Genomic DNA, 7,322 nt, shown 5'->3' with positions numbered 1-7,322 from the left:
AGGTAATGTGGAAACACTGGAAGTATTTAATGAGAGAAATGACAAGGTTATAAGGCCAAGTGACCTTTTGGAAAGTCACAAAATTAAATAACAACTAGAATTCTGATCCTATGAAATCATGGGGAGTTTTGTCTAGATAATCTTTCATTTAATAAAAACACATCTTGTCTTATCTCACTGTCTCACTAATTCAGCTTGTGAAGAGATTCCTTTCTTTTTTTTTTTAAAGATTTTATTTATTTGACAGAGAGAGCACAAGCAGAGGGAGAGGGAGAAGCAGGCTCCCCACTGAGCAGGGAGCCCGATGCGGGACTCGATTCCAGGACCCTGAGATCATGACCTGAGCCGAAGGCAGCTGCTTAACTGGCTGAGCCATCCAGGCGTCCCTGAAGAGATTTCTTAATAGCTCTTCACTTTGAATCATTTTCTTAACATAATTAATTGAACTGAAGTAACATACTAGAAGTAAATAGGGTCAATAATCCTGTATGCAAGGTGTCTCTAGGTGCAACAGACTTTATTAACTATCATTAAAATTTGTACTTCTAACTTATCATTACTGACTTGCTTTAGGTCATGAATGAAAATGTATAAAACATCCAGTTTTAAAATACACGTATTTCATGTCCTCAAATGTTTTTTCCTCCACTGAAGACCGATCATGGTTCAGGTAACTGCAATACAGAAAAATATACAATTTATATACATACCTTTAGGAAGAATTTTCATTATTTGCATAGAATTTACTTTCTGCTTCTAATTGTTTTTAATCAATATTAAGGTCACCTTGCATTTTCCTTGAGTATGTATCATAATGGGAGGGAGCAAGTAGACTGGCAGCACCCCTATGGCAAGTGAGGGGCAATCCTACTATTCCTATTTGCTCCAGTAATTCCACAAAGTGAATTTCACAGGTGGATAAAATGGGAAATGATCATATGTGACGGACCAAGAGGACTGTGTTCTATCTCCGTATTCCAGAATATGAAGGAAAAGAAGGGCTTAGATTCCTCCGCAAAAGATACAGATTCAAGAGACCCAACAGAATTTTTTTTCAGTTTAATGTGCAGCAGGTGACCATAGAAGGTACTTTACATCTCCACATCAGAGCTCTGAGTATCATGAAAAAGAATTTCACTTTCAGCATATTCATGAATATTATAAGAACAGTAACTCACCAGGGAGGCCCACCTATCGTTAATGTCCTGATTTCATGATGTACCTAAAAGCACTATTATTGTTTTTCTTACAGGTGTTTGTTTATTCCAGTGCAGCTAACATAGTGTTATATTTTGTTATATTCTTTTACAGTGTATGATAGAATGATTCAACAGTTCCATATATTATTCAGTGTTCATTAAGATAACTGTACTCTTTTTCCCCTCTGCCTATTTCACACATCCTCCCACCCACTTACCCTCTGATAACCATCTGCTTCTTCTCTATACTTCAGAGTCTGTTTTTCGGTTTGTCTCTCTTTTTTTCCTTTATGCATTTGTTTTGATTCTTAAATTCCACATATAAGTGAAATCATATGGTATTTGTCATTCTCTGACTGGCTTATTTCACATGGCATTACACAATAAGATCATCCATGTTGTTACTAATGGCAGGATTTCCTTCTTGTTTATGGCTTAATAATATTCCATTGTGTATATATATACTACAAATTCTTTTATTTTACTTAATTTCCTTTTTAATTTTCAAAGTGATAATTGCTGTTTCATCCTCCTTACAAAAAGACCCATGACTATTGCAAAATTTCAAATAATGTAGAACAACGAGACTTTGCAAAGATGTCTCTTGAAATATGAATGCTGAAATAACCCAACTGCGGACTTACTCTCTTCTACTTGATTGCCAAGTGGGGTAGAGCAGAAGAGTCTAATTTGTTTTTTTTTTTTTTTTTTGCTAATGGTGTTGAGCATCCTTCCATGTGCTTATTTCTTTACTTCTTTTTTTTAATTTTTTATTATGTTAATCACCACACATTACATCATTAGTTTTTGATGTAGTGTTCCATGAGTCATTGTTTGTGCGTAACACCCAGTGCTCCATGCAGAACGTGCCCTCTTTCATACCCATCACCAAGCTAACCCATCCCCCCACCCCCCTCCCCTCTAGAACCCTCAGTTTATTTTTCAGAGTCCATCGTCTCTCATGGTTCGTCTCCCCCTCTGATTTCCCCTCTTCATTCTTCCCCTCCTGTTCTCTTCTTCTTTTTTTTTCTTCACATGTATTGCCTTATTTGTTTCAGAGGTACAGATCTGTGATTCAACACTCCTACACAATTCACAGTGCTCACCATAGCACATACCCTCCCCAATGTCTCTCACCCAGCCACACCATCCCTCCCACCCCCCCCACCACTCCAGCAACCCTCAGTTTGTTTCCTGAGATTAAGAATTCCTCATATCAGTGAGGTCATATGATACATGTCATTCTCTGATTGACTTATTTCACTCAGCATAACACCCTCTAGTTCCATCCACGTCGTTGCAAAAGGCAAGATCTCATTCCTTTTCATGGCTGCATAAATTCCATTGTATATATACCACAACTTCTTTATCATTCATCTGTCGATGGACATCTTGGCTCTTTCCACGGTTTGGCTATTGTGGACATTGCTGCTATAAACATCGGGGTGCGTGTACCACTTTGGATCCCTACATTTGTATCTTTGGGGTAAATACCCAATAGTGCAACTGCTGGATCGTATGCTAGCTCTATTTTCAACTTTTTGAGGAACCTCCATACTGTTTTACAAAGTGGTTGCACCAGCTTGCATTTCCACCAAGACTATAGGAGGGTTCCCCTTTCTCCACATGCCTGCCAATATCTGTCGTTTCCTGACTTGTTAATTTTGGCCATTCTGACTGGTGTCAGGTGGTATCTCCATTGAGGTTTTGATTTGTATTTCCCTGATGCCAAGCGATGCTGAGCACTTTTTCATATGTCTGTTGGCCATTTGGATGTCTTCTTTGGAAAAATGTCTGTTCATGTCTTCTGCCCATTTCTTGATTGGATTATTTGTTCTTTGGGTGTTGAGTATGGTCAGTTCTTGAAAGATTTTGGATACTAGCCCTTCATCTGATATGTCATTTGCAAATATTCTCTCCCATTCTGTCGGTTGTCTTTTGGTTTTGTTGACTGTCTTCATTGCTGTGCGAAAGCTTTTTATCTTGATGAAGTCCCAGTAGTTCACTGTTGCCCTTGCTTCCCTGCCTTTGGCGATGTGTCTAGGAAGAAGTTGCTGCGGCTGAGGTCGAAGAGGTTGCTGCCTGTGTTCTCCTTTAGGATTTTGATGGACTCCTGTCTCACATTTAGGTCTTTCATCCATTTTGAGTCTATTTTTGTGTGTGGTGTAAGGAAATGTTCCAGTTTTATTCTTCTGCATGTGGCTGTCCAATTTTTCCAACACCACTGGTTGAAGAGACTGTCTTTTTTCCATTGGACATTCTTTCCTGCTTTGTCAAAGATTAGTTGACCAAGGGGTTGAGGGTCCATTTCTGGGCTCTCAATTCTGTTCCATTCATCTATGTGTCTCTTTTTGCGCCAGTACCATACTGTCTTGATGATGACAGCTTTGTAATAGAGCTGGAAGTCCAAAATTGTGATGCCACCAGCTATGATTTTCTTTTTCAACATTCCTCTGGCTATTCGGGGTCTTTTCTGGTTCCATACTAATTTTAGGATTATTTGTTCCATTTCTTTGAAAAAAAGTGGATGGTATTTTGATGGGGATTGCATTGAATGTGTAGACTGCTCTAGGTAGCATTGACATCTTCACAATATTTGTTCTTCCAATCCATGAGCATGGAACGTTTTTCCATTTCTTTGTGTCTTCCTCAATTTCTTTCATGAGTATTCTATAGTTCTCTGAGTACAGATTCTTTGCCTCTTTGGTGAGATTTATTCCAATGTATCTTATGGTTTCGGGTGCAATTGAAATGGGATTAACTCCTTAATCTTTCTTCTGTCTTGTTGTTGTTGTATAGAAATGCCACTGATTTCTGTGCATTGATTTTATATCCTGCTACTTTACTGAATTCCTGTATGAGTTCTATCAGTTTTAGGGTGGAGTCTTTTCGGTTTTCCAAATAAAGTATCATATCATCTGCAAACAGTGAGAGTTTGACCTTCTTTGAAGATCTGGATGCCTTTTATTGCTTTTTGTTGTCTGATTGCTGTGGCTAGGACTTCTAGTACTATGTTGAATAGCAGTGGTGATAGTGGACATCCCTGCCATGTTCCTGACCTTAGGGGAAAAGCTCTCAGTTTTTCCCCATTGAGAATGATATTTGCTGTGGGCTTTTCATAGATGGCTTTTATGATATTGAAGTATGTAACCTCTATCCCTACACTGTGAAGAGTTTTAATCAAGAAAGGATACTATAATTTCTCAAATGCTTTTTCTGCATCTATTAAGAGGATCATATGGTTCTTGTTTTCTTTTATTACTGTATTGTACCACATTGAATGATTTGTGGATGTTGAACCAAACTTACAGCCCAGGAATAAATCCCACTTGGTCATAGGGAATAATCCTTTTAATGTACTGTGGGATCCCATTGGCTAGTATTTTGGTGAGAATTTTTGCATCCATGTTCATCAGGGATTTTGGTCTGTAATTCTCCTTTTTGACGGGGTCTTTGTCTGGTTTTGGGATCAAAGTAATGCTGGTTATGGGTCTGTTCAGGTTTTCTATTTCTTCCTGGTTCAGTTTTGGTAGTTTATACGTCTCTAGGAATGCATCCATTTCTTCGAGATTATCTAATTTGCTGGCATATACTTGCTCATAGTATTTTTTTTTAATTGTTTATATTTCTTTCGTGCTGGTTGTGATCCCTCCTCATTAACTGATGACTTTATTTGGGTCATTTCCTTTTTGATACATCTGGCCAAGGGTTTATCAATCTTATTCTTTCAAAGAACCAACTCCTAATTTCGTTGATCTGTTCCACCATTCTTTTGGTTTCTATTTCATTGATTTCTGCTCTGATCTTTATTATTTCTCTTCTCCTGCTGGGTTTAGGCTTTATGTGCTGTTCTTTCTCCAGCTCCTGTAGGTGTAGGGTTAGGCTGTGTATTTGAGACCTTTCTTGTTTCTTGAGAAAGGCTTGTATTGCTATAAACTTTCCTCTTTGGACCGCCTTTGCTACATCCCAAAGATTTTGAACAGTTGTGTTTTCATTTTCATTTTTTTCCATGAATTTTTTAAATTCTCCTTTAATTTCATGGTTGACTCATTCATTCTTTACTAGGATACTCTTTAGCCTCCCTGTATTTGAGTTCTTTCCAACTTTCCTCTTGTGATTGAGTTCTAGTTCCAAAGCACTGTGGTCTGAGAATATGCAGGGAATGATCCCAATCTTTTGCTACCAGTTGAGACCTGATTTGGGACCTAAGATGTGATCTAATCTGGAGAATGTTCCATGTGCACTGGAGAAGAATGTTTATTCTGCTTTGCGATGGAATGTTCTGAGTATATCTGTAAAGTCCATCTGGTCCAGTGTGTCATTTAAAGCCTTTATTTCCTTGTTGGTCTTTTGTTTAGATGATATGTCCATTTCAGTGATGGGGGTGTTCAAGTCCCCTACTATTGTATTGTTGTCGAAGTGTTTCCTTGATTTTGTTATTCATTGGCTTATATTTTGAGTGCTCCCACGTTAGGGGCATACATGTTTACAGTTGTTAGATCTTCTTCTTGGATAGACCCTTTAAGTAGGATAGGGTGTCCTCCCTCATCTCTCATTATAGTCTTTGGTTTAAAATCTAATTTGTCTGATATAAGGATTGCCACCCCAGCTTTCTTTTGGTGTCCATTAGCATGATAAATGGTTTTCCACCCCCTCACCTTCGATCTGGAGGTGTCTTTGGGTCTGAGTCTCTTGCAGGCAGCATATCGATGGGTCTTGTTTTTTATCCAGTCTGATACCCTGTGTCTTTTGATTGGGACATTTAGCCCATTTACATTCAGGGTAACTATTGAAAGATATGAATGTAGTGCCATTGTATTGCCTGTAAGGTGACCGTTATTGTATATTGTCTGTGTTCCTTTCTGGTCTATGTTATTTTTAGGTTCTCTCTTTGCTTAGAGGACCCCTTTCAGTATTTCTTGTAAGGCTAGTTTGGTGTTTGCAAATTCTTTTAGTTTTTGTTTGTCCTGGAAGCTTTTTATCTCTCCTTCTATTTTCAATGACAGCCTAGCTGGATATAGTATTCTTCGCTGCATATTTTTATCATTTAGTGCTCTGAATCTATCATGCCAGTCCTTTCTGGCCTACCAGGTCTCTGTGAATAGGTCTGCTGCCAATCTAATGTTTCTACTGTTGTAGGTTACAGACCTCTTGTCCCAAGTTGCTTTCAGGATTTCCTCTTTGTCTCTGAGACTTGTAAGTTTTACTCTTAGATGTCAGGGTGTTGACCTATTGTTATTGATTTTGAGGGGGATTCTCTGTGCCTCTTGGATTTTGATGCCTGTTTCCTTCCCCAAACTGGGGAAGTTCTCCACTATAATGTGCTCCAATATACCTTCTGCCCCCCTCTGTCTTTCTTCTTCTTCTGCGATCCCAATTATTCTAATGTTGTTTCGTCTTATGGTGTCACTTATCTCTCGAATTCTGACCTTGGGATCCAGTAGTTGTTTATCTCTCTTTTTCTCAGCTTCTTTATTCTCCATCATTTGATCTTCTATATCATTAATTCTCTCTTCTGCCTCATTTATCCTAGCAGTTAGAGCCTCCTTTATTGATTGAACCTCATTAATAGCCTTTTTGATTTTGACTTTGTTAGATTTTAGTTCTTTTATTTCTCCAGAAAGGGATTCTCTAGTATCTTCCATGCTTTTTTCAAGTCCAGCTAGTATCTTTATAATCGTCTTTCTGAACTCTAGTCCCAACATCTTACTAATGTCCGTACTTATTAGGTCCCTGACAGTCACTACAGCCTCTTATTCTTTTTTATGAGGTGAGTTTTTCCATCTTGTCATTTTATCCAGAGGAGAATAGATGAATGGGAGAACAAAATGCTAAGAGGGTAACAACGACCCCAGAAAAATATACACTAAACAAATCAGAAGAGACCCGAAACTGGGGGGAAAAGAAAGGGAAGGAAGAAAAAAAAGAACATGACCAGGATGGTGAATAGATCAGAGGCACACACTAGATTTTGAGCGTATTTTGGTCTGTTAGAAGAAACTACCTCCCAAAATTTTAAAGAAAGACAAACTTATATATATACAAATATAAGGGTAAATATGATGAAGCTACGGAATGTGAGTGTAAAGATGAAAACTATAAAACATTTTATAAAAGGAATTC

At 38.1% G+C, this 7,322-nt stretch overlaps 1 long non-coding RNA gene across 1 annotated transcript in view; it reads right to left on the bottom strand.

The window, feature by feature from the left end:
• Nucleotides 1–458: 458 nt before the first annotated feature.
• Nucleotides 459–7,322, bottom strand: part of LOC141372460 (uncharacterized) — a 199,730-nt gene continuing 192,866 nt past the window's right edge. Inside the window, exon 4 of the long non-coding RNA XR_012377719.1 lies at nt 459–674. This is a non-coding gene — a long non-coding RNA (uncharacterized lncRNA). The remainder of the gene's footprint in view (nt 675–7,322) is intronic.

This window comes from Callorhinus ursinus, unplaced genomic scaffold (genome assembly GCF_003265705.2).
Source record: "Callorhinus ursinus isolate GAN/ISIS: 27379988/994484 unplaced genomic scaffold, GSC_fseal_2.0 scaffold4, whole genome shotgun sequence".
NCBI classification, from domain to species: Eukaryota; Metazoa; Chordata; class Mammalia; order Carnivora; family Otariidae; genus Callorhinus; species Callorhinus ursinus.
Note: the sequence above shows the minus strand (reverse complement) of the source record. Positions and strands in the feature narration are given on the sequence as shown.